Source organism: Rhinolophus sinicus, chromosome 14 (assembly GCF_057876585.1).
Source record: "Rhinolophus sinicus isolate RSI-liver-muscle chromosome 14, RSI-T2T, whole genome shotgun sequence".
NCBI classification, from domain to species: Eukaryota; Metazoa; Chordata; class Mammalia; order Chiroptera; family Rhinolophidae; genus Rhinolophus; species Rhinolophus sinicus.
The window spans coordinates 67,612,866-67,640,768 of record NC_142514.1 but is presented as its reverse complement, the minus strand read 5'-3'; the positions used below and the strand labels follow the sequence as shown (position 1 = coordinate 67,640,768).

General features: G+C 39.5%; 1 protein-coding gene across 11 annotated transcripts in view; it reads right to left on the bottom strand.

Annotated features, from left to right (window-relative positions):
* LRRC8B (leucine rich repeat containing 8 VRAC subunit B) overlaps nt 1-27,049 on the bottom strand; it is a 61,535-nt gene extending 34,486 nt beyond the window's left edge. For 4 of the 11 annotated variants that reach the window (XM_019753340.3, XM_019753356.3, XM_074335107.2 and 1 more), the window contains exons 1-3: nt 26,711-26,849; nt 12,059-12,133; nt 4,335-4,391 (exon numbers count right to left, since the gene is read on the bottom strand). The gene's annotated coding sequence lies outside the window, so the exon portion shown is untranslated. Of the gene's footprint in view, nt 1-4,334; nt 4,392-12,058; nt 12,134-26,710 lie in introns of all 11 variants that reach the window. The other 7 variants (XM_074335108.2, XM_088791310.1, XM_019753330.3 and 4 more) reach the window with 6 other exon arrangements.
* Between the last annotated feature and the right edge of the window lie 854 nt (nt 27,050-27,903).

Sequence of the window (27,903 nt, the reverse complement as noted above, 5' to 3'; positions counted from 1 at the left end):
GACAGATTTTCTCTGACATTAACTGGGTGCCTTGCAATACAATCCTTCTGACACTAACTCCATGGAGAGTTAGTGTCATCCCACAAGACTGTCCCCACTTCAGATACCAGTCCCAAGTCCAGGGACCCAGACTACCCACCCTTCTGTCTGACTTGATGACAAATTCAGGGGTTCCCACAACCCCCTACTTAAGTTTAATAATTCACTAGAACATAGAACAAATCACAGACGCAGGAAAACACTTTCCCTATAATAGTATTACTGGTTTACTGTAAAGGATACAACTCAGGAACAGCCAAATGGAAGAGGTGTGTAGGGTGAGGTACTTTGTGGAGGGGCAGGAGCAGAGCTTCCAGGCGCTCTCCGAGCACTCCACCCTCCCAGCACCCCAGTCTGTTCAGCAGTGTGAACAATGCCTCCCCTGGCCTTTTGGGGAGGGGTGGGGGCCTGGAAGTATCATTATATAGGCATGGTTGATTAAATTGCTGGTCATTAATGACTGAAGAATCTCCAGCCCCTCTTCCCCTTCCAGAGGTCAGGGATAGACTGAAAGGTGCAACCTTCTCCTCACATGTTGGTTCCTCTGGAGACCTGCCCCCATCCTGAAGCTATCTAGGGGCCCCCAAGAATCACCTCATTAGTATAGTTGAAAGGGGGCTCATTATGAGTAACAAAAGGTGCTCCAACCAGGAAATTCCGAGGGTTTTAGGAGCTCTATGCGAAGAACCAGGGGGCAAAGACCAAACACACTGGTACATATTATACCACTCATAGCACATCACTGCGTAGGCACCATCTTGCAGGAGGGCTGATTCTTACACAGAGTAGTTGCAATTGGAAACAGTGCTAAGCAATCCACTTAGAAAGTCAAGCTCACCTTCAAGGTCCAAACAGGACAAACATTTAAGCCATTGTCCTCCTGAGTCCATGACTTACAGAAGTTACTTCCTAAGGTATGCCTTCCCTGACCACTCCAACCAGGCCTTCACAGCATGCTCTTTTAGTTTCCTATCCTTTGCTTTCATAGTACTTATCACACACCTTCATACAACTGTTCGATGAAAGGTTTATTTCTCTTCCACTAAGCTATAAGCTCTATGAGGTATGGTCTATCTCCCCTCGTTGTACACCCAGGGTTTAGCAGGCAGAAGCTGCTATTAAGTATCAAATGAACAGATAAAAGAATAAAAATTAGACTCTCTTGCTTAGAGCAAACACCGCAACAACTTCCTATAACAGCCACATCATTTTGTCCTCAGTTCGCCAAATGCTACATGACACGCAAAGGTCCCGAAGCTCTTTGGCACATAAAGACTCCACGTGAGCCCCATCAGCACAGAAGAGAGGGTTAGCTCAGCCACGGCATTAAGAACGATAGAAGGCGGGCAGCTCAGGGCATACAGACGTGGCAGCCCACAAGTAACTAAGAGGAATCAGGTAGAATGCCCACGTTCCAGAAAAGGTGACAGGTAGGGTTTCTGCCCATTGGGCTTCAAAACGCAGGACTGTGCAGCTTCACGTGGTATTAGCAAAGAAGAGAAACCATGTTCTCCCTGGGAATTTTCTAATTCTGATGGCTTCCCAGGAGACAAAAGCCACATTCCCCATCTGGGAGCTTAACACGTGATTTCTAAGTCAGGGTGGGGCTTTGTCTGGTTCAGTGACAAATTCAGCCGCACAACATGCATAATCTCCAGTCAAACTTGAGTTTCTCCTTTGCACACAGCAAATGGATCTACGGTTATTTGTGGGTTTTTTTTCCCTGTATCTTTCCTTACCCACTCACAAGAAACAATTTCTTCTATTTATATTTGGCAACACCATCTGTTTTTGTTGTGGAAATTCTCACCTATTCAAGGAAGGCAACAACGTAGTCATTCTTAGTTGAATAGAGGTAGAAATGAAGAGGACCCTCGGTACCACCAACTTGAGTCATGCATGACCAGAGATGGGGCCCCAAGAGAATGTATAAGAGGAATGTCTTGTATCCACTCTAACACTAGGTATACTCTAGCTTCTGCTAGATGCAAAGCATCATCCCAGATGCTTAAGGAGACAGAAAGGTGTCACACTCAGATGTCACCCTCCAAAGGAACATAAGTTTTGGTGAAATAAAGCATAAATATAGAAAAGATCAAACAAATGGATTACACAGTTGTGTCTTAAGGCAATATACACCAAAGGAATAATAGTTACAGCACAGGAGTTATGAGATGGACCGAGAAAGATGCATAGGATTTATGTAGGCGGGAGGTAAAAGGATCGGGGTAAATAATAGGGCACATTATAGTTTATGTGGAGGAATGGAGGAACAAATAAAGAGGGTAGGAAGAATCCAAGGTGAATTTAAGGAGTTAGAGAAGAGACATATATAGATGGAGTGGTATTTTTGAGACAGAAATAATGAAGATAAGATTAGGAAGTAGGTTAGGGTCAAATATTAAAGAAAGTTTAGAATGTTAGGCTAAGAACTTTTCAAGACATAGCTCAGAACATAGCATATAACAGGCACCTGAGAAATGATTGTTTGGGGGTAAAAACATCATGTTTAGAGTTAATAGCCAAATATTTTTGTGAGAGCAGAAAGGAATTTAGATTTGATCATACAAGTAGGAAAGAATCACTGATAGTATCTGAGCAGGAGATTCATGGAAAAAATACATTTAAGGGCATATTAGTATATATTAGGGAAATTAATCTGAAAGCATCAGGAAGAATTTGCTGCAGGGGATTTGAGAATGAGGGTAGGAAGGCCAATTCTTTATTAGGGTATATATCAGATCACCTTGTGTAATAAAATAATAAAACATAAATGAACTTCAAAATTAAAGTAGAAATTTTCAAGTAGAAAACTAGTTATCCTTAACAAAAATTAAACTATCAAATTAGCCAGTAAAATGATGCAACTGGCCAAAAACAATTAGATTTAGATTTTTCCGGAAAGTCTTAATTGATGTTTTCAAAAGAGAAATGGATTTGATTAGTTTTTTGCTGTTTGTTTTTTTACACTGTTTGGTACCTGAATGGTGAAATTAGATGCCTTGGGGTAAAATATCACTTTTAGAATTAATAGTTAAATATTTCATGCAATGCTGTAACACAAAAGAACTGCCATTTAAAACACACACACACAAGGGTGCCAGATATACTCATGGCCATGTTAAACACACCATAAACAAAGCCATCAGCTTAAGAATATACTGGGCCCTTCTTCTGGAAAAATCATTAGTCATTCATTATGTCACTCACCATGCAATCAAACTTCTGTTTAAAATCAAGTTACAATTATTCTAATTAAGGGCCAACATTTCATTTGTTTCACAACTGGTGCCTACTCGAACAGTTTTGTAGATGATTTCACCACAAGGTAACTTAATTAAATTTAGTGCCTACGAGTTTTGTTTGTTTGTTGGTCTTTTAGCTTTCTTTAAGCAACAGATTTACTAGTTTGGGTATCGGAAATCTTATTTCTACAAAAATTACCACACGAACTAAATCTAAATCAATCCAAAATGCTTTCATCTCTTATAAAAAAAAGTTCTTCTCTCATAAACACTTTATTTAAATATTTCCCAGCAATAGGCTTGTGTGGACAAACCAGGAAGTGAAACCAAATATAATCCCATTGTGAAAGCCCGGTAAAATGAAAGAATACATTTGGAATTAGCTGAGGCACTATTGCAATTTCATTTAAAAACCCATTACCTTAGAAACATCAATTTAATCAAAACAGTAATAAGAGGAATTTCAAAAGCACACGTCTTCATTTTGTTGTTTGGCAATTCCCCCAATCTTCTATGCAAATATCTTTTTCTAGCTGGGCTGGCTCATCAGAAACGCAAGCACTCACCCAGCCCGCCCTTGAATGGAGAACAGGGAAAGCTATCATTTTCATGTTGGCAAATCTACTCTGCAACGAAACAATAGTAATCTTTAGTGACTTGCTTTGGAGGAATGTACCTTTTACTTCGAAGGTAACAAGCAAACTCCATTTCTCTTAGTTGTTTTGCTGGGGTTACTATCATTCCCTTTATTCTACTGTAAATTATAAATTCCCTGAAAACAGGGACTGTATTTTACTTGTTTGATTAGTTAAGTGCCATCACTTTTAAGAACTTTTAAGCAGGTACTCTGCTAAATAGCTTATTGGCATGGAGTCTAGAAGTACTGGTACTGAGTTATTGATCAGAGGACTGGTGGCACACTGGATGTCAAGGAGAGCCATGACTCAAGGAAAAGTGGCCACCCTCGTTTTGGCCACAGGGCCAGTGGTGAAAATTGGTCAATGGAGGAGAGTGATGAGCGTGATTTTTAAAACGCTGAATTTACAGTACCTGTGGCCCATTTAGGTGGTGATGTCTAGTAGGCAGCTGGACATACAAACTGGAGCCCTGGGGAGAGGAGAACATATGAATGAGTTTTGTTAGACTGTTCATTTTTGCTGCTCACCCTGGCCAATGCTGGGTTCAAAAGCTTGCACTTGGTAATTTGGAAAAAATAAGTTATTTAAAATAAAGAACTAAATGTAGCCTGAGTCCATCTCCTACGTAAAGGAGTTCACTTAATACCTCCATTTCAGAAAATTTACATTTAAAGTTGAACCAATTTAATTTTTTATGAAGGTAATCAAGTTGACTAAGATAAAAAGTCTTATGTTATAGAACACACACACACACAGACTCTCTCTCTCTCTCTCTCTCTCTCTCTCTCTCTCTCTGAATGGCTTCTACTTGTCTTGCCCAAATGGAGGTAAATAGCATTGGAAACAAATACTTTTTTTTGTTTTTTAAACAATAATATGCAAGCAAAGACATTGTTTTTCGATAACTTGCAGCCTCCCTGTTAGGGGTACTCATTGCTTTCCTCAACAGGAATAGCCAACTCTCTAACAAAATACATTACATAAGGGCCTATTTTTCATTTTACTTCAGTGTAAAAGGACTGCTACCTCTCCCATGCTTCTTCAACTTGGTGTTCTAAACTCACTGGTTGTAGAAATAGTTAATACATTTTGTTTATTAACAAAGTTAATAGAAACATGAAGGAATTTTAGATGCAGAATGTTTTGTATTTTTATAATTATCAATCTTTCCTCTGCTAGCTTTGATAGAGTTGGAAAATGTATCCTTGGGAAATTTAATTGTGGAGAATACTTCCTGTTTTGTTTTTCTCTACCAAATTTATCTGTTTAATGTACTATACAATTATTTTGTCTATTTTCTGTGTGTGCCCACTAGGCAGTAAGCTCTAATAACACAGGGCTTTTAACGTAGGGCTCACTGATGTATCCCCAGCACTTAGCCTAGATAGCAGGGGTTTAATAAATAATTCTTGAGTGAATAAATCACAGTCCTGTGATTATTATATTTCAAGAACTTAACACGTGTTTTTCCTTAGCAATCATGACTCAATCTCTATATTCCAACTTAACCTTGAAACATTATTTCTATTTACATACTCCAAATAAATTTTTTCAGTACCTATATTGTGGTGGGACCCTGCAGGGCATTGGAGGTTATTGATAAAAAGGAATTAACATGGGGAAAACTAAAGCCTAGTGTCAAAACCTCCCAGGCTCTCCAGGTGACTCTTCTGTCTGCCTCTGTCTTATGAGGAGGAATTATGATTCTTCTCTTACTCACCCTACTCTGACTTCTGGTTTCCTGATCTCAATTCCTGTTTCAGCATCTGTTTCAGTCTAGGCTTCCGTTTGGTATTCTGACCCCAGGTTACCTGAGTTTGACATCTGTTGTTTTCATTGTTTGACACTTCTTGTGTGTGGTTAAACCTACACGGACCAGAGACTCACAAAATTTAAAATAACAAGACAGATATTATAGACTACTTTCCCCTCAAGGTTCGTATTGTCCTTCCCTGTCCCCATTATAAAACCTAATCATTTCCTCATCACCCTGTTTGATGGAATAATTACAGTGACCACTTGCATTCCTTACTCAACATAATTTTTTTTTTCCTGGTCAACTGGATTTAGTTAGCATGAATTATTATGCAATCAAAAAAAAAGGAGAAACTATTATCATAATTACATATTCATATTAAGAAAAATTAAAATCAAATTTAGAAAAAAAGATGTTCTCTAAGCAATTTATGCCATAACTTTTCCATTTGATGTCTAGATATATGATAGAAAAAAAAATTGTGCTTGTGCACTTTTTGTGAAACATATCCAGTGTAGAACCTAGCCTATAGCTTTTTAAGTCCCTGGATTGGTCTAATTTAATTCATAGGCCAAAAATTCCAAACACATCAATTGTATCAGTGAGGCCATATTTAGAAAGGTTCCCATCATCTGCACAGAAGACAATTTACTTGACAGCACTCCTTTCTTGGGCAATGATTCAAACCAGCTAGACTGAAAATAGATCTAAAGGACTGTCATATAGCCCCAAGTAGCTCTGTGAGCTATAACTTGATTCATTTTCCCCTATTTGTACAATTGGTTCTGCAAACAGGATTGCAATCTAAGAAATGCATTTTCCTCCCACTGTGATGAGAGGTCTTCCCTAGTACCCTAGGGAAGGCTCTATTGGATTCCTTTGCCCTTACAGGTATGGTAAGCTGCACATACCATGTTTCCCCAAAAATAAGACATAGCTGGGAAATCAACTCTAATGCATCTTTTGGAGCAAAAATTAATATAAGACCTGGTCTTATTTTACTATAAGACCAGGTCTCATATAATATAATATAATACCCAGTATAGTATAATATAATATAGTATAGTATAGTATAGTATAGTATAGTATAGTATAGTATAGTACAGTATAGTATAGTATAATATAATATAATACTGGGTCTTATATTAATTTTTGCTCCAAAAGATGCATTAGAGCTGATTGTCTGACTGGGTCTTATTTTCGGGGAAACACGGCAATGATTTCTTGATTTTTTTTTTTAATGAGAAACAGACATTTGAACTCAATGAGCTATGTGAGCCCATGACAAATAAGGACTCTAAAATTAGAGACTAATATTTTATCAAAGGAATGTTAGCATTGAAGTTGAGGAATAGAAGTTTGAGATATCAGGCTGAATTTCTATGTCTACGGGGTATAGGCAACTGCTTTATTTTCACTGGTAATATTCCTTAATTATTGTTTTTAACTTTTTGTTATGGAAAATTTTAAATATACACAAAAGTAGATAGACTGGTATAATGAATCCCACGTGCCCATCATTCTGATACAACAATCACGATACTCATCCCCACTGGATTACTTGAAACAAATTCTAGATGTCATATTTTACCTGTCTTATTTCAGTATGTATCTCTAAAAGGTAAAGAGTCTTTAAAAAATATAACCACAATATTATAATCATACCCAGTGGTGTGCTGGTAGATTTTAACAACCAGTTCTCTGGGAGAGAGAGGAAAAGAAAAAGGCCCCCATATGTAGTCTTTGCCAATTTCCATTTCCATGATGTAAATAAATATTCCCACCACAGCCAATTTCCAGGTACCAACATGCCGTCACTGAATGTGGAGTTGAGAAGCAACGTGCAGCCCACCATTCTGTAAGCCCTCCACTATACAGCTACATCAGACATAAATAACCTTAAGAACATAGATAATAGCAAATTATAGTAAAATAATTAGGAAGTGATACATTTTAAGCATTAATTTTATTTTAATACTCTAATTTTGAGTTTGTATAACTTAATTTTTTAATAGCTGTGTTTAACAACTGGCTTGCAAAATTCCTGAAAATATAACAATTGGGCCTTGTCAGCTCTAGCAAACCACTGACTCACATCCAAATAATTAACAATCCCTTAATATTACCAACTATCCAAATTTCTCTGGCATCTCTCTATTTCCTCTTTTTTCTCAGCAGTAGAGAAACATTTTAAGCAGGAAGGAAAACGGAACTTTGCTTCAGAAAGCGACACCAGAGTGTCAGGCTTCCCAAATGGTTTGGTGCTGCTGTGTATCAAGCTCAGTCTGCTGTTAAAGTCTGTTTCCAGGACAGTAAATTACCGTGTTTCCCCGCAAATAAGACATAGCCAGACAATCAGCTCTAATGCGTCTTTTGGAACAAAAATTAATATAAGACCCGGTATTATATTATATTATCACCGGGTATTATATTATACCCTGTCTTATATTAATTTTTGCTCTGAAAGACACATTAGAGCTGATTGACCAGCTAGGTCTTATTTTCGGGGAAACACGGTAGATGTTTCATGCACATGTACCTTCATATTACTGGGGAATCATAGTTATGTTGTTGTTTTGCTTTCACTGCCCATTCTCAGGCCCCCAAGAGAACGAGTTTGTAAAGGGGTAAGAGAGGGACTTGGCAGAAGGGACAGTAAGTCCTTTCCAGGCAGACAACCCTAAGTTGATGGATGGAGAGTTCTATGAGGAAGATTCCTAAGCAGATGTGACATAACTTTCTGTGCCTGTATGTCCCGCCATTGAAACTCTGGTTGTAAAAAGCTCTCTTTAAATGTGCCTTCCAGAATCAGTTATGGCATGTCAGATGCAGTAGGGCCTAAGAAAATGACAAAATGGGGTTACTGCCATCCTTGATGAGGATGCCAGGCTGCAGTGCATCTCCTCCTTGAGCTCATGGTCAAGTAAGACTCAAGTCCAGTCAATGAGCCAGTATCTACCACTACGCAGCTGGACTCCACAGGGTACATTCACGAATCCCTCCAACCAACCAAATCTGTTCCCACACTGTCTTTCTATCACCACTCTGTACTGCCTTTGAACAAGTCCTTTATTCCAGATGGGGCAGCCTACACAGTAGCCAAAAACTACATACCATATTTTATATTTCAAACATTATGAAAAATTCCTAACACATACAAAGGCTTACATAATAGTCCAAGGAAGCCTCATGTACCCTTAACCCAGCTTCAACATTTATCAACTCAAATCATACCCATGTCCAGAATTGTTCTGAAGCAAATCCTGGACGTACCATTTCACCCACAATCATTTCAGCACTATATACTTTCTTTTCTGCACACCTCTGTAGACATTTCCCTTCTACCCCCTTCGTATTTCCAAATTCTGTCTCATCCTGCAAGGCTCAGCTCGGGTCTCACTTCCTCCATTGTTTCCAGTGAACTTGTCACTTAGTCACGTCTCCCTGCACATCTCTTATTGCTATCCTGCTGTTCCTTACCCTTAAACTGTATACTCATAATGTCATTTCCTGGAAAGCAGAAATCCTCTCTCATTATACGTATAGTGCAACAATAAAATGCTTAGTAGGGAAAGAACTAAAGAATAACAACTTGGTTTTATAAAGTTAATTAAAATTTGGTACAACAATTTCATACATCATATTGATCAAATTCCTTATATGGGAAATGTCTCACGGCACACAACAGGGTATGCTGACACAGAATGATGGGGCAGAAAGAACATTGGACATGTTGTTCAAAGGCGTGGGTCCTTGACCTGACCCTTCTGTTTGTGTTATTTTGGGTATACTGACTGACTTCTTGGAGTTCACCCATAAAATAACTATTAACTACAGACATCCTCTCTCTTTCCCTCACTAGGCTGTCGAAATTAAATGCGATTATATATGAAAAGATGGCTTTGCAATTGATAGAGTGTATTGTTAATACACATCATTACCTGTAAATGCAGAAATGATTCACTATATGACTTGACAACAAGAAAAACTATTGTTTTGGATACTGAGTATATGGGAATAAATAAAAGTTCTCAACAGGGAAAATGGGAATGTGATAGACAGTATAGAGACCAAGTGGGATTCAGAACCAACAAAATTAACCCTGAGAGGAATGTAAGAGCATACCTAGATTCTTTCTGAGACCTCAAAAACCACTGCCTTATAATGAAAACAGACAAATTGAAGGGCCCCTAAAAAGAGATTTCAAAGAAAGCAAGACAAACTGTCAGCTCTTTAAGAAAGGTTCCTGTTACATTAAATAATTAAATGAAAAGACAAAAATCAACATCTGATTCCCTCCTTTAAATAACACTGTAAAATTATACAATAAAATAGCTATAATTCTGAGTTTATGCTCTTCCAGGACATTTTCAAAGCCTTTGGCTTCTGAACTTTGCATTTGAGAAAGAACCATCATTAATACCAAACTGCAAACATTCATCATATTACACTGAACACTAATTATAGTGGAATTGAGCTCTCTTCTTCCAGCAGAAAAGGGATAGATGGCTTTCTCAAGAAAATACTGTTCTACAAACCCCACTGCAAGCTGTATTCGTGTCCTGTGAGAGACTGGTTCAGCCCATCTAAACCATCCACTGGAATATTATTATATGTTTCTTGCAAGTAAATGAAAATTACAAAGGTTGGGGAAAAGGCTTAAATATTATAAAACTGAATAATCTAGGCCAACAAAGAAAAAAGGGTTTTTCAACTTTAGACATTAATACAATTTAGCAATAGTTGGTAAAAACAACAGCTGCTATGCCTGGTAAATCCAAATAAGATTATTAGGTCAAAATCACAGAAATGCACAGAGAACATTTCAAAATTCCCAGAACACTGACAGCAAGGCATGAAAGCGGAATCTCATTAGGAAAGGAAACATTTTGTTTAGAAATAATTTTTTTTTCCAGATTTCATCATATGTGACATCTCTGAGGACTTCACTACAGAGTAGAAACACAAAAATCAAAGGGTAAACTACAGAACAATGGTTTCCTTCCTTTATTCCCCTTTTCCTCTCATCAACCCCTACTGCACACACGAGGCAACTCTATCCTTACATCTTATTCTTCATAAACACACATATACAGAGATTTTAAAAATTTATGGTTTTTCAAAAATGAGATATTACTAGAATAAACTTTCTCTTATATAGATCACTTTAAGATAAGGAAACTACCAGTCACTGATTCAGTTACTTTCATGCACAAGGGAAAAGAAACAAAGGAGTTCTAAGACTTCTAACAAGTAAAAATGAGGATTTTATACCATCTTGACTTATATTACTTGGAGTACTGTTACCCATGCTGATAATTATCATGAAAGACTTTCCAAGGTTAAAGTCTATATATCTCAAATAAGCATTAGAAATGTGAAGGGCCACTAATTTTTTTTACTTGTCCATTTGATGAATAATTCAAGGTTGAATTTCAGAGGACATGAAGAATGAACAAATTTCAGGCTACAACAAAAAGTTAGAGGCTTTTCTGATCTGGTTCTGGGACTGCTATAATTTTTTCTAATTTGTCTGTAGCGTTCCTTTTCAATCAATAACTATAGAAGCCTAATTTTTCAGCATTAAGTAATTTGACTCTAAAGAGCTAACCAAGAAAAAGTTCATTTAAGCTAGCTAACTAAAACAACAAATTATAAATCATCAGAAGGCAAATCAGGTGGAGCTGGCCCTGTTTCTTGTAGGTGGATAAAACAAAAAGTCCAGTGTGAGCACACATTGGCCCTAGTAAGTAGCTGATATGAGGTTGACGTAGTCGAATACACTCATAATCATTAAGTTATGGAAGCTGATGTTCATCACAAGAAAACCGTGTGTTAAACCTCCTAATCCCTTTAAATCAGTTAACTACTTAATGTTCCCATAATTCCATGAGGTTATGTCCACCTTACAGATGAGGCAACTGAGACAGTTATGTGATTTACCTAAGCCTTCACAGCTAGTAAACTCATAATAGTAAAACTAGTGTGAAAGTGAATAATCTTCAAAGAAATCTTTGAGGAGAATAAAAAGTAGCTGAGCTCAATGGAATGAACAACAGGGTAAGCATGCAATCATTCATTCACTCATTCATTCAGTAATGAGTAGAGTAGTAGAAGTCAGCCAAACGACCCAGGAGACTGCATTCCTATCCTGCCTACCATCTGCCTGCACTTTAGCCAAGCTACACAGTCTCTCAGAATGCCAGCTTCTTAATTGTAAAAATAGAAATAATTCTACCTGGCCTACTTTCTATCTTCACATTGATGATAACATCAAATGCAATGGAAACTCCCTCCGCCCAGGAGGTATCAGAGAACAATCACCCAGGAAGGACTAAATTCCTCACAAATGTAAGCTCTGTTCTCCCCACAAAACCTACCCAATGTGTCCAGGGTTTTCAAGCCTTCTGGAAGACAAGCAGCTGTCCTGAATGGTTTCAGCAGACCCCTCTCTCCTGTGCAAAGAGAGTCATTATTCTTCTCACAGAACAAAAACGACTTCCCCCATGTCTTTTCTCATTTCCACTCAGAAGTCATTCATGTTTAGAAGCTGTCTTGAACGTTCTGGCTGCTATAATAAACTACCGTTGACAGGGTGGCTTAATCAACAAACATTTTTTTCTCACAGTTCTAGAGGCTGAGACGTGTAAGGTGCCAGAAGATTCACTGTCCAGTAAAAGCTCGCTTCCTGGTTCGTAGACGAAGGTGTTTTTGCTGTGTTCTCACGTGGTTGGTGGGGCAAGGGAGCTCTTTGGATTCTAGCTTATAAAGGCTCTACCCTCATGACCTAATCACTTCCCAAAGGTCCCACCTCTCAATACCATCACTTTGGGGAGTAGGTTTCAACACGTAAATTTGGTGATGGGGACACACAAACATTCAGTCTACGGTAGAAACTATAATTCTCGAAGTTGTGCTAATATAATGTATGTTCACTGGTAATCTGAAATTTGAGGATTTGGGGGATCCAATGAATAATCAGGAGGAACTTAAATCCATTCCTTCTATGAAAAACTAAAAAGTTTGATGTTATGGAGTAAGCATAGTTTGACTTAAATACTTACCATGGGATCCTTGTGATGAGAGTTAATAGGAATATTTATTCTAATGCCTCTTTCTCAAATTTCTTTCATCTTAGTCTCCTCTGTTCCATCCTCACTGCCCTACTTGGTCTCCCAATATGCTTTCTCTCATCTCCCACACATCCTCCATACAGACGCCAGCATAACTTCCCTCCAAAAATCTGTTGTCTCCTTCTGCTTCAAAACCTTCCTTGTGGCTCCTAGGCTCCTCCTGATGAAGCTCTATTCTATTTATAAGGTTCAAAATGCATCTCCAAACCCAGCCCAGGCAGCAGCTGAGCCAGAGCCAGCTCAGAGCATTCCAATTCCCGCCCCAGTACTCTCATTCTTTTATCCACGCTACAGAGGGGGAAAAGTTGACTTTGGTGGAGAGGGCTACACTATATAGGTATTTTTAAAAACTCAAAGTGTGAGGTTGATTCCAAGCATATTTTCAAATCAGTGTAAGAGCCACTGTAACAGATATCGAAATTGGCAAAATATGGGTCATCGGGCAAAAAGAAAGGCGCTACATGGCCAAAGAATTTAGAGCTAGAAGGAACTTCAGGCCCTTATGCCACAGTACAACAGGCACATTCAGCTTCTTTAGCTCCAAAAATTTGATTCAAGTCCCATGACTTTATATTCTAAAACATTGTGCTAAATTATTTTACCCTGTATCTTCCCTTAAACATAAAAATATAAACAATACAAACTTAAAATATAATTAACAAATTTAAAAATAAGTGTCCAAAAGATGGAATTGATTAACTAGAATATTTTATTTAATATTTAGGTATTTCACTAGGGTTGTCTAAGAACATGATACAAGAAGATGCAATATACGAAACAATGAACATACATGTGAGAAGGTTAAAAACTACCTGTGGGAATCTATGGAAAACACTAATTTCTACAATATCTAGAAAAAATTTAATTGTAATTCTAAAACAAGCATAAAATAAGCGTGTGCTAGTAGTTTAACCAATTATTTAAAATAATTCACAGAAGAAAATACTGCAAGCTATTATCAATCAAGATAGATTCAATTTTTAAAAAATCTTCTCTATTGAAAGTTAAACCATGCAAAATCAAGCAATAGGATTAATGACGGGTAATTTTAAAAACCAGCCCAAGATTCCCTCCCATGTAATATGCTTCAGTAGATTAGTCTTTGCAGTGGGCTGGCTCTTGCTTTGGCACTTTCTGTACCACAGGCTCCCATTACTCTTCCTTCATCTTCATGACTCTGGCTAGAGAAAAGTCAGGTGAAGTGCAGAACAATGGGAATTGTAGGGCCTGAATCAGCCTGTAACCCCAGTTCCCCCTCCCAAATGGGCCGGTCCCGTTCTGCCACTGATAAAGAACAAGCCATGCCTGGAGAACCAAGATCCCTTTTTAGCATTGTAAACCATGTAGGAGATGCTTATTATATCTGCTTTGTTCTCTATTTCTCTGGTGCTCATCACCATAGTAACAAGGCACACAGATGGAAAAGTAGGTTGGAAATACCCCAAAATGGGGGTAGGGAATATGGAGGAAAGGGCCTTTCACTGAGAAAAGGCTAGAATTTCTTCTATCGGAGGTGTCACAATATTAAGGGTCAATTCTAATGGGAAAAAAAGTTGTCTTTAAGAGAGCAACAATAGAAAGCAGCTTAAAAATTCAATAAATATTAATGTTTATAGGAGATGAACTTGCCGAACTTTAGCGGATCAAAGCCAGATGTATTTTATTAGAAAATCTTGTACGCAAATTGAAACCTTTACACAATATCCAATTTTGGAAATCAAGTACTCATTCCACAGTGTGGATTATTATTACTCAAAATGTTTGGTTATTTTGTAGTACTAAAAGTTGAGACATCTATAAAGGAAGTGTGGCTGGGAAGATAAGTTGATACAATGAATATTTTCCTGAAAGTGACAAGTTTATCTTCCAAGTTTTAGTATCAAATGTCCCAAGAGGAAATCACTGGGTGGGGTGGTGGGGGTGGCTACTGTTTCACCCTAGGGAGTCGCTGCCCCATTGAAATTGGAACAAGGTCTTTCCCATCACCAGCCCCTTTGTTGTCTGTACATTCAGAGACTTTCAAAAGCACTCTCGGTCCCTATCTGCTCTCTAAAGCCACCACATGCCCAAAGTTCCATCTGTAAGAAAAGAGAAATCTCCTGACTCTGATACCTCCATTTTGTTATTGTTGTGTTTTGTCCTTTCCTGCCGTCAGCCTGAGTCATCCTTTCTCAAAATTTTCTAGGGCACTGGAATATTTGGGATATTATTTATGTTGTTACTGGTCAGGAAATAGGAAAAGGAACCACACTAGCCATTTAAGCTACTTGGGGAAGTTTTACTCTATGCAAATAAAAATGGTGCATATACAAAAAAAAAAAAAGGCAGGATATGCTTTATAGACAATTGTTTTAGAAAATTTAACATTCTAGCTACTTAGATTTTAGAAAAAGCAGCAGACAACTTTATGGGAATTTTAGGTCCTTGACTCAGCCACAAACTAGGGTGACACTGTGGACAATTTCTACTTTGTCTTTCTCAACCTGACTGTCTTATCAGTAAAAATAAAGAACTAAAATAGAATAAGGACATAAACGTGAGGAAATTTAAGAATGATTTCAAGGCATGTTAAAATGCTATGTATATAAGTATGTGTGTATTATTCTGGCAAAGACCCTCAAGGATACCTATCACACAAAAAAGTTAATAATCAATACTCTCTAAGATCTCTTCTAAATAACTCTAGAATACCACAACTTGAATCAACTTACCCAAATCAACTCATGATTTTGAACTCAGAATCAGGTGAGCATAATATTCAGGTTGACTCAAAAGTCCCCACCCAGGGAATTTGTCCCTGACCACCCCGTGTAATCCCCATCACCAACCACTTCTCTAGCCCTTTACCCTGCTTTATTTTCCCCCATGGCACTTGGCACATGACATTGTATCTTGCATTTGCTGATTGTCTAACTTCCCTCTTCTAGGACGCATGCTCCACGCAAAAAGTGTTTTTTGTTTGTTTGTTTCATTGTTGGGTGTATTCCTAGTGCTTGGCATGATGCCAGCCAAATATTAAGTGCTCAAAAAAAATCTGTTGAATGAATTTTTTTAAATTCATAAAATGAAGCACAGCAGTACAAAAACGCAAACGCATTATTTTTCTTTTTAAAAAGTCTGGGGTCCTGCCAAGAGCTATGTACTCTACTAAGTTTTTTCCAAGCATCTATCTCACATAGTCTTAGTCTTTTTCATGGGATCACTTCAAGTCAAGCTTTCCGATCCTAAGAGCTTTTTATAAAATAACACACCTGGGAACGGGAGCCAGGTAATATATTGTAGAAAAAGTTGCTTCGTCATGTGCGATGTGCCACTAACCTGTGGGGTTTGCCTACACAAGTCACATATCCCATTACAGTTTCTACATTTGTATCATGAAGACAATACTTGCCCCTGCAGTAGATAATGCAGGTCAGCAGGAGAATAAGTGTGAATGTAAATACTTTAGTATGTTAGAAGTGATGTACAAACATGTAATATGGTCAGTAATGTGGAGGTTCCTGAAAAGTACTTCAGGGCAGATTTGCTATATGCTGTTGGGAGCAGGCAGGAGAACAGTGTCTTCACACAGGCCAGAGCACCCAGGAACCAAGGGAGCCCCAGAAAAGGCTTCTTACTCAATAGGATGCGGCTATGCTTAACTCCTCTCCCTTCAGATCGCCTTCCTCCTTAAAGAAAAAATGTCCCAAATCTAGCCTGGGACCAAATCTTTCTGCATGCTGCAATCACAACCTCCTTCTGGGAAGAATTCAGCATACTTGATAACATGCTGAAGAATTTTTTTTTTCCCAATGGGATTGAGACTTGTTCTTAAAAACCAGTCACCCACTGACTCAGCCGACTATCAGTCAAGCATCTGGTGATTTTCACCTTTCTTTTTTTTTGGATCTAGTCTAAAAACGGGTACTAAAATAATTATATACAATTTCTAATTGTTCTAGGAGAGTTTGTGTATTCTTAAAATGGATGATGGTGATTAAATCACTTTGGTAGCAAATTAGCTTGTCAGATATAGCTAAATCTATCTATCTATCTATCTATCTATCTATCTCCATCTATCTATCTATCTATCTATCTATCTATCTATCTATCTATCTATCTATCTATCTATCTATCTATCTATGATATGCACTCACCATGCTCTTTCTTTCTCTGTTATATGTCACTGCCCATCAAGAAGAAATCTTTAGGGCCTAGTAGGGTGGCTTTTTCCCTTAGAGTTGATAGTTAATTTGGTTGAAAAATTTTCTGTAGCACCCAAACCAATTCATCTTCAAACAGGGCTATGGGGTTTGCGAGTCCCCCACGTTTTTGGGGAGGGAAGGGAGATAATTTACTCTCTTGAAGAATTTATTTCCAGATCATCAATTAACCCTTGTCCAAAAGTATCTGCTTCAAAACAGCCGATGTCCTGTTGGTTCTTTCTAGCCATCTCTTTTCTTCTCCATCTATTAATGTTTTCACATCCACCTTTTTCCCACATTCTAAACGAAAGGCAACCATCTCACCTGTCAGGAATCTGCCTATAATGCATTGCCTTGGGGAGTAAAAATCTCCACGGCCCCAACCAAAGGGATATTTTGAAATACCTGTAGGGTTACAGATGTTAAAAAAGTGAATGACTTTCATGACGGAGAAACAAATCCTTTTGGAAGTCAGCGGAAAGTTTCCATTTCTTTGCTTTGAGCAACACTAGAAGAAGATCTAATCAAGTTATTAGACAACAAAAAACTGAAAATCACTTTTATGATCAATCACTAGATAACTTCTGGCATATAACTCAGGAGTTTAAAAAATTCCTGGTGGAATTATACTGCCTTTGTTCCCATATACTTATTTATGTGGCAAGATGTATTAAGCACTTGCATTTGAAAAGCACTTGATTTAATATGAAACCTAGCTTATTCTAGCAATAAGTAATATTTACTATGTATAAATAATTTTTAAGCCCCATGCATCTCACTGAGAGATAATTTTCCAAAAAAATTTTACCTATGACTAATAACGATTCATCAAAATTCTAATATACTTGTTGTTCTGGTCAAATTGTATACTAAAAAAAAATCAGAACTCAATCTAAAAGAAATTTTATTTAACAGAAGTTTATTGTCACAGGGACTTAAAAAATAAAGATATAGTGTATGTTTAGGTTTGTGTGTCACAAGAGTATGATAAGATAATCAATGAAAGTTTTTCAAATATAAGTTACATTGGGATGAAGTTTTATAGAAGAGGAATGAAATGAGTCCCATGAAGGAAACAACTATAAAATTCATGATTTTCTAGAAGAGCTTGTTTCTGTGTTTTTTAAATGGATGATATGGTAGATATGAAATCATTTTGGTATTCATTTAACTTCTATCGGGTACATTAACAAGTTTGTTTTTTTTCTAAAATATCAATACTTATCATACTAGAAATGTCATCTTTTACAACTATTTAAAATCATGATGAAAAATGTCAGATATTAACTTCTAACATGTATGAGGAGAGCACATAGTTTTTCACAATCCTTTCAGGGAGAAAAACACTCGGAGACACTGTTCTAAGCTGTCTGAGAGCCAAGCGCTTGTACTGATCATCTAGAATTGTGACTTCTAGTAGAAACACAAAGCCAAGATTGTTCCAGAAAAGGGCAAAAGCGGTCTCACGCATCTCCTGCAAACTGTCAAATCCAGTACTCTGAATACAGAATACGTTCAATAAACACTCATTGACAAAATATTATGGCCATTCAACTGATTATTTATTAATAAGACATATATGTAATTTACTAATAGCATTTATTAATAGCATATATATGTATGTATAAAAATATATAATATGCCTTTCTATTTCTAACCTTCAAGCAGAGCTTTCAAACTTTAGTCAAGTACCAGTCAAAAACATGTTATTGAAACAAAGCCCTGGACTAGGTAATAAGCATGCTGAATTTTATTCCCTAAATTCTTTCCCCGATTTCCATTTAAATGTCAAACATGATAACTGGTCTAGGAGGCCCTGGAGATGAACAAAATAATCTTTATCCCCAGGAGAACGTAAGAGGGGGCAGAGCTGTTCTCTGGCTTAGATACAATCACAGGAGTATAGGCTCCGAGGCAGCACAGGGGAATGAGCTTCTGGGGGTGGTAGGCAGACGGAAAGTGTCTTGAATGGTCTTTAGAGTAGGTATGCTTGAAATGATTCTTGAAATCTTGCCAGGCGTTTGACAAGGGGCTACGAGCCCCCTAGATAGAGGGAAGAAACAAAGCCAGGGAGCTGAGCCATCCTCCTCCCTGTACTGTAAATAGTTGAGGACAGCTGGTCTACGAAGGTGCGATTGTGTTTGCTGTGTCAATGGTGCATGCACTGGTCATTAAGCAATGACAGGCTGGGAAGAGGTAAAGCTGGGAGTTGTGAAAGCCAACAAAGGAAGACTGTATTATATGGCTCACCGAGGAGTTTGGACTTGACCCTGGGGCTAATCAAGTCATTAAAGGGTTGTTATTAAACTGTGTAGTGATGGTATGAGATTTGCCTCTCAGAAAGATTACTTCCCTGTGCCCTGTGGAGTGCACAACGAATTTGGGGGTTGAAGACAGGAAAGACTACAAACTAAACTACCGGAAGACAATTAGCAGTGATCCTGGAAAAGACTCAAGATAGCTCAGGGGCTTGGAGGAAAGGTGCTGATAGAAGGAACCTTAAGAATATGGCCTCTGGACAAGTTGCTTTCCAGTTGTGTGAGGAGCAATATACTGGAGGAATGAGGCAAAGACAAGCCCAGAACGAGTTCTAGCTTTCTCTGAGTCCTATAATTTGGTAAATAGTATTGTTATTTGAAAAATATGAAATCTAAAGATGAATAGCAAGTTTGGGGGAAAAGAAAGTATCTTTAATTTACTTACTCCAGGTCCTCATTTGCTCTATGAGGCAGGTACCATAGGTATATTATCGGCCCCTTTTTATTCTCAAAGGGGTAAAATTATTTGCCAATATCACATGCAGCAGTTTGGGAAACTTACTACCGTGTTTCCCCGAAAATAAGACCTAGCTGGACCATCAGCTCTAATGCGTCTTTTGGAGCAAAAATTAATATAAGACCCGGTCTTATTTTAATATAAGACCGGGTCTTACTTATATAAGACCAGGTATAATATAATATAATAAATATAATACTGGGTCTAATATAATATAATATAATACCAGGTCTTATATTAATATTAATTTTTGCTCCAAAAGACGCCTTAGAGCTGACGGTCTGGCTACATCTTATTTTCAGGGAAACATGGTATAAACTAGGCTCACGAGCAAGTAAACAGGGAGACAGGTCCATACTTTCACAGAACTAATTTCATATTCTTGTGGGGGTGTGAAGAGACTAGAAGATAAACAAGCAAGCAAACAATAAACCCAGATCTGAAAGACTATGATGGGAGTAGGTGTCGGGGTTCCAGAGGCTTTACCTGAGGTGGTCAGGGAAGGTATCTCTAGGTCACGTTTAAGTTGACTCCTCATTGAGGAGAAGGAAACAGTCATGCAAATTCATAAGCGAAGAACATTCCAGGCAGAGAACAGCAGTTGAGAAGTCCTTGAGATAGGAACAAGCTTGTTGTGCTAAATACATGGCAAGTGGGGAGCAAGAGGAAGTCCCAGTTCCAAGGTCATTCCTGGGAGGGTGAAGGTGAAAGACGTGCGGTACCTCAGGGCAGCAGTGGCACAACATAAGCTCTCTTGGGGACGTCTGGGGACGTGACCAGCATGCACAGCACTGTGTGCCTGAAAAATTGCATCATGATTCACAAAACGCTTTGGGAAGACACGTCATGCTTAGTTGAGGAATGCCTATTTCGGCATTGAAATAGGGCCAAGAAAAAACTCATTTAGTTTTGCCTAGAGAGATGACCTTTAAAATCTTTTGATGAACAGAATTTATCTTAAATTTATCTACTCAGAGCAAGAAACTACCTGCAGTCCAATGGCAGGCAGCTCTGCCCCCGAGGCTGTCATGCCCCATCATGCTCCATGGAAGCAGAGCCTCCCAGCCACTCTCCAAGGCTCTAAAAATGAGTAGAGGCAACATTTTCTCCCAGGATCTCCAACGAGCTCAGCTGGACAGGGCAAAGAGAAATGGTACCCCACTGCCAATGTGTGGAGCTGGGTTCCTTTTTACGCAAACCCAAAAGCCTTGGAGGGACTGGCTGGACGCTGGAGTTGCCCACTGTCCAGAGGCCATCCCGGGCACAGCAGTCCAGACCGCTCTCCAGAACATACTGTCCACACTTCCCATCCTGCGTTCATGTTCCACTGCTGCTTTTTGGGCTACCAATTCTTCTGCCAACGGTCTTTCACATGGCCTCCATTCAGCCAAAAGGCTTCCAACTCCACACGCTAAAAGCAAAGAAACTCTGACCCTCTCTGAAAATATCCTACTTTACAGCCAACTTGCTCAGATGCATCTCAGATGCTTGGTGCATCAAAAGAGTACCTGTATTTAAAGTTTGCCAATATAGCATGAATAAGCTGTAAAATAATTAAATTATTCCTGCATGATGTAGCCCCTTTCAGCTTATCACATTGAGACGTTACATATTATATACACTTATTTTAAAGATGGCTCGAAACATTAAAAACAGTCTTCTTTGCAATGGTATTGGAAACCCGTGGCACATTCGGGTCCCTGTCTAAGAGCAGGCTGAGCTCATGTCTGAGCTAATTTCAAACCACGTTTCTGCATCACCTCTTTACTTCAGTTCGCTGGTCAATTTTTTGGTTCCTAAAGTCACCATGTAACCTCTGACCATAAGACATTTGCACATGCTTTCACAGCACCTGTACATCTCCTTCCTGACAACTTTCACAGTGGCAATTTTTCATTTATTTGCTGGCTCACCCAGTAACCTGCAACCTCCACAATGGCAGGGACCATGTGCATTTTTGCTTACCACTGTATACCCAGAACCTAGCACAATGTCTGGCACACAGTAGGTGGTTAATAAATAGCTGCTGAAAAAAAATACTATGAAATATGCTCAATGGTGGATATGTTACAGCTTTTGAGAATGGATCAACTCAAAATCATTCAAATTAAGGCTGAGGAAGGTTAAAAAATACACAAAAGATTTGCCACTGTTTGGGTTTAAACTGCTTTTGGAGACAATTCTCAAAAAGTTTGACTAACAATTTAATAATACTCATTTGGACAAGTATGGACATGACCAATTTTAAAACATTTTTTTAATGGAATAAGAGTTCATTTTCAAAAAGGTTCACCCAGATCAGGCCAAATTAAAAGAGAAAAGCTACCACTTACTTTATCAGGCACAGTATTAAGCACTCTATACACATTTTATTTTATTTAATCCTCATATCTAATTATTATTCCCAGTTCACAGATGAGGAAATTGAGGGTACGAGGGGCTAAGGTTTCATACTGAGTAAGTGGCAGAGCAAGGATTCACATCCATTTGATTCCAAGACCTACGTTTTTAATACAAGCCACGTTTTAAACTAAGAAATAAACATTGACATTGAATAACGTGTTGCTACCTCTCATGGTGGTACCAACTGGTACCACCAATTGGGCAAATGCCCCAGTATTTAAAATAGGATTTGGATGCCAATGATGTGACAGCAGGGAAACTAGACAATTCATGAAACAGGAATAAGGAGGAATATGAACTAACACTTACTGAAAGCTTGTTTTATGTCAGATACTATATTAGATGTCTTAATGTGTAATTTTTTTTAAATATTAAGAATCCTATGAGATAGGTAACATTAGTCAAGAAAAAGAGGTGTAGAATAACTGATGTTTGGGTACCCAATATTCATTGCCCCCTTTCTTCCAAATATGTGATCCTCCCACATTTTAGCTGAGCATAAGGTTGTCAGAAATAAGGACAATATTTCCCCAGTCTCTATCCCAGTTAGGTGACGTCGCATTACTAAATTCTAGCAATGAGATGTAACAAGACCTGTATGACAGCCTCAGGTCCTGTTACATCTGTTCCTTAAGAGACCTTCCTGAAGAAAGGCTTTTGTCTTTCCTCTGTCTCCTTCCTTTTTTCCTCCTTTCTACCACTTGGAACCTGGATGTGATTGATGGCTGACACTTCATCTGGGACCATCAGGTTGAGGGCCTCACCTGATGTATAATAGATCTAAAAGGTGGAACCAACCCAGGTCTCAGAAGACTGTAAAACCATCCTACCAGCCCTGGATTGTCTCTCTATTAACTTCTTTTTTTTCCATGTGAAATAGAAACAAACATCACTTTGTTTAAGCCATTGTTCTTTGCAGTCTCTATAACTGGAAGTTAATCTTAACTAATCCAACAACTCATCCAAAGTGATGGTGCAGGGTTCAAACCCAGACCCATCAATCTGCAAAGGATATGCTCCTAGGTAGAAGCCTGAAGCACTCCTGCTTATAATCTGCAATAGAGGTGGGAGGGAGTATCAAAATACTGAAAAGGAATTTAACAGAAGAAAAGAAGATTTGAATATGCTCTCAAATCGGCATACGTGAGAAACAATCAGGAATATGCTAGTTGACAATGAAGAATTTAGTCTCCATCAGAGACGGGCAGAGGAAGATCTCAGGCACCTCCACGGAGCTGTAAACAGAAGAGAAATAGAAGCTGTGCAGCTGGTAGCTTCTGTGAAAGCTGTTGGCTGAGGAGTAGGCCTTGTAGAATAGAGCCCTGGAAATGGCCACAAAATGAGACAGATTCTGAAAGGGACTCTGAAATTGAAGATGCAAGAGATGAAGTTCAAAGATACACCGTCTGGAAAGGGACAAGCAGAATCATGTGACCCATATCAAAGACAGCATAAAGGTCAAAGGCAAAAAGAAAGGTCAAGGTTGAAACTCCAACAACTTATTTTCATTCATTTCCTTTACAGGGGTTCACAACAGCACTGAAGAGAATTTATATTAAGTTGCAATACAGTAGAATCCTAAATGAAAGGGTGTCATAGAACAGGGAGTTTACTACTATTACCGTTTAGAGAATTTGTAAATGAACAGCAGCGATAAGAATTTCAAAGAGAGATTCAGTGACTGGAGTTAGGCCTGGATTTATTTAAGATCAATCATAATGACCTAGAAAAGGAAAAATAAGTTATATCTGCCAAAGCCATTATTTTAAATACTAGAAAAAAACTAAGTCATCAGAAAAGTATGGAGGAAGTTTAGAAAATACAGATGGGAAAAAAATGACAACAGGCAATGCAAATAAAATAAAAGGCAGCAATATGGAAACAGACATGGCACAAATTAGAATGCATTTTACAATTGGTTACATAATTGGGTGTCCCAAATTCCTTTTGTCTGGTCACAGGTCTAAATTGCTGTAGGATAGTGTCCTACGGAGTTAGGCAGGGAGGAACGTGCTTCCTACATGGAAGGCAATGTAAACCACTCCACCAAGTCCAGAGTAACATGACAGATACAGCATAAATTCATTGCTGCAAATATGAGTGTAAGCTAGAAGGATGCTAGGAAGGAGAAACAAATAAAATCTGGAAATTCATCGTGAGAGACAGTAAATGAAAATTGGGGACTAGATTAAGTAGGCTATTTTTGCATGGGCTGTAAAAAAATCAAAAAGGAACATAAAAATACTCAGATGCCATCAAAAAGCATTTGGAAAATTAAAAAATGTTTACAAATAAAAACGTTAGTTAAAGCAAGAATCTTCTACATTTTAAAACATTTTCAACTTCAGAAAACAAAACAACAAAAAATCACAAATTTCAGGCCACTGTAGGAAAATACCCACAGTTTTAAAAAAAAAAAAAAAAACTTGAAGGAATAATGGAATATTATTCAGCACTCAAAAGAAATGAGCTATCAAGCCATGAAAATGCATGGTGAAACTTAAATGCATATTACTAAGGGTAAGAAGGATATAGAGTCTAATGATTTCAACTATATGACGTTTTGGAAAAGCCAAATCTATTGAGCTAGTAAAAATATCAGTGGTTACCAGGGGTTGGGGAGAGGGAGGGATGAATAGGTACAGTACAGAGGATTTTTTAGAGCAGTGATATTATCATACTCTGATAATACTATCACGGTGGATACATGTTATTAAATATTTGTCCAAACCTATAGCATGTACCACACCATGAGTGAACCCTAATGCAAACTATGGACTTTGGGTGATAATGATGTGTCAGCCTAGGTACACCCATTGGAACAAATGTACGTACCCTTGTGGTGGAGGGTATTGATAAAGAGGCAGGCTATGCATGAGTGGGGGCAGTGGGCATATGGGAAATCTCTGCACTTTACTCTCAATTTTGCTGTGAATCTGGAACTGCTCTAGAAAATAAAGTCTATTAAATAAAAAATCTTGGAGGACCCGGTATCCTTTTCAAGTTATATATATGGATTAGGGCCCTTTTCGTTTTAACTAATGCTACTTTCATTCTGAGGATTCTGAAGAATGAAACAGCAATGCAGAATGGTCATAAAAAAGCAAATCTTAACAACTAGTTCAATGAAATCACTCCAAATGTGAAAATATTCATGTTATGCTGGACATGTTGTAACACCTTTCCAATTAAAGGTATAACTTGAACAAGTTTCGAAAAATAGTAAATTTAATTCTAAAATTTAGATTTTTTTTGTAAAATAAAAACATTTTGCGGGGATACGTAGTAAATAGAAGTGCCACGATGCGACTGTACACTCAGTGACAACTCTGCCTCCTTCACTACCTGAACTAAGAGAATACCAGACCTGTTAGGGTTTATAGTCTTAAATCACATAGGCCCAATTACTGAAGAGATTAGCTGTCACTTTATATTCTCTTCAAGAGTGGAGCTCCGGACTAGGAAAGCCAGGGACAAAAGAAAGTCACCTTGTCACCCTTAACTCAAAGAGCATTTGGGATTCTCAGGAGGTATAACTTGAACACATGGAGGGTACTGGAACATAAATAACTATACTGCAGTGTGACTTCTTTTGTGTGCTTCAACCCTACACAGGTTTAGGGGACAGAACAGTCTGACAGACACATGCCCTTTAATCTCTTCTTAGAAAGGAGTGAACAAATTGCCTGTTTCAAGTTGGCTGCATAACTGCAATTAAAAATTTTCATACTGATATATTTCTACAGAGTTTTAAAGAAGTTTTTAGGCGAGGCAAATTTATTCAAGGAAGTTCACACATAGGTTTTTGTAAACTTAGTTTTGTCCTTTTCTTGAGCGGTGGGGGGAAAGGGGTGCTGAGAGGGCATCTTTCTGACCATAAAGAAAGGTCTTCCACAAATGTCGACTACCAGCAACCTATGAACTTTGGGAAGTCAGTTGAGGACACAGAGTAAAGAGCCAACACTGAGCCTCCTCCTTCCTGACCTCTCAGCACCTGCTCAACTGCAGCCCAGGAGAAGTAAACTCTTAGCTTCTCTCGTTCCATGGGTATAGATTGGCCCCTTCTCTCTCTAACAAAGGAACGCCACCACCACCACCAAATTGTAGGCGTACAATGAGTATCCAATGAGTATAAAATGTTTGTCAACAGCGCCAGGGCAGGGGGCAAACAAGAGCGACCAAACGCGGACGCCCGCAGGAGAGGTCTAATCACCCAGGAAGGAGAGACTCCAGCCTGGAAAACCAGAACCCTGTTCCCGCTGCGCCCCAGAACTCACACTCAGGTGCAGCGCCCAGATCTCTAGGGTAGAAGGGACCGCCTCGTTGCGGCTGAGGACAGGGCGCAACGAAGCCGTGACTCATCTCTCTGGCCGAGCCACCTGCCCACAGGCCTGGCTCGCAAGTGAGGAGTGGACAGGTAACCGCACCTGCTGGGCAAACCCCACCTGCTGCGCCCCCTCACCGCGTCCTGCTCCTCCACCACCTGGATCGGCTCGGCTCCTCCTCCGTGAGTCGGGGGCGTCCCGCTCCAACCTACCTGCGCGACTCCAGCCCGGGGCGCCGGCGCTCCCCGAGGGGTCCGCCCCGCGCCGCTCGGGGCGCGCGGGTGGCGGCCGGGTGCCCTCACTTTCTCGGCTGCCGGCCGCGGCGGGCTCAGCGGGAAGCCCCAGCGCTGGCCGGCTCGCCGCCTCCGACCGGCTCCATTGTGACGCGGCGCCTTCCACCGGCCAATCGTGGCGCCGCGGCGCGAACCGCTGACTAAATTCGCGGGTGGAGGAGGAGGGGACTGGGCGGAGGCAGGAGGCGGAGGCGGCGACCGCGGGGTGGCGGTGGCAGTGGCCGCGGAGGAGAAGGAAGAAGAGAGAAGCTGAGGCTGCTTCGGTAGCTGCTCCTGCTGTTAAATGTGCAGCCGCCTTGGCCCCAGTGTTTGCCCAGCTTTGGGACTGCGGAGGCCGGTGACTCACCCATTGCTGTTGGAAACAAAGCACAGCTGCCATCACCCGGGAGCGCGCCATGTGGCCGCCCCGGCCCGCTCGCCACAGCCTTTGGTCCGCAGGGAGCAGTGCACGGCTACGCATCTCACTAGGGGGCTACAAAAGGCGGGGGCTGTTTTCAAAAAGAGAGAGAGGGGGAGGGGCTGAGGGCTGCCCACCGACAGCACCGTGCAAGAGACTTTGGAAGTACAGTGTTTATGTGTCCCCCACCGTCGTCCCGTCCTCCCCCCCACCCGCCTCGCCTTCTCACGTGTGCACCCCGGAGTAACTTGTGATTTACATAACGTGTTGGGCCCTAAGGGAAGGCTCGGGTGGAACACGCGGGAACCCACTTCTTACAGACAGAAGTTCCTTTACCTTTCTTTATACTGCGTGTAAATAGGAAGGCTGCGGAGTCGAGGTTGTGCGTAGAGTTTACGGTTGTGCCAAACTAAACGGCTTAAGTTAGGATTCTGGGCCTGCAGTACTATCCATCTGTCTCAAATGTCCTTACCCTCGGGAAGGGGAGGGAACAGCATGATAAAGGGGCCATCCTATACTCATAACCAACATTTAACTGCTAATAAACTGCAGGTCCACTCCATTCACTCGCCCACCCATTTCCCTAGGCAGTCAAGTGGCCAGGCGTTTAATCCAAACCCAGGGATTGGGGGACTTAATGTTATTTATCATCTTCGTTTAACCCTATGCCAGATTTAACTCAGTCTTTTTGCACAAACTATCATCTTCAACAATG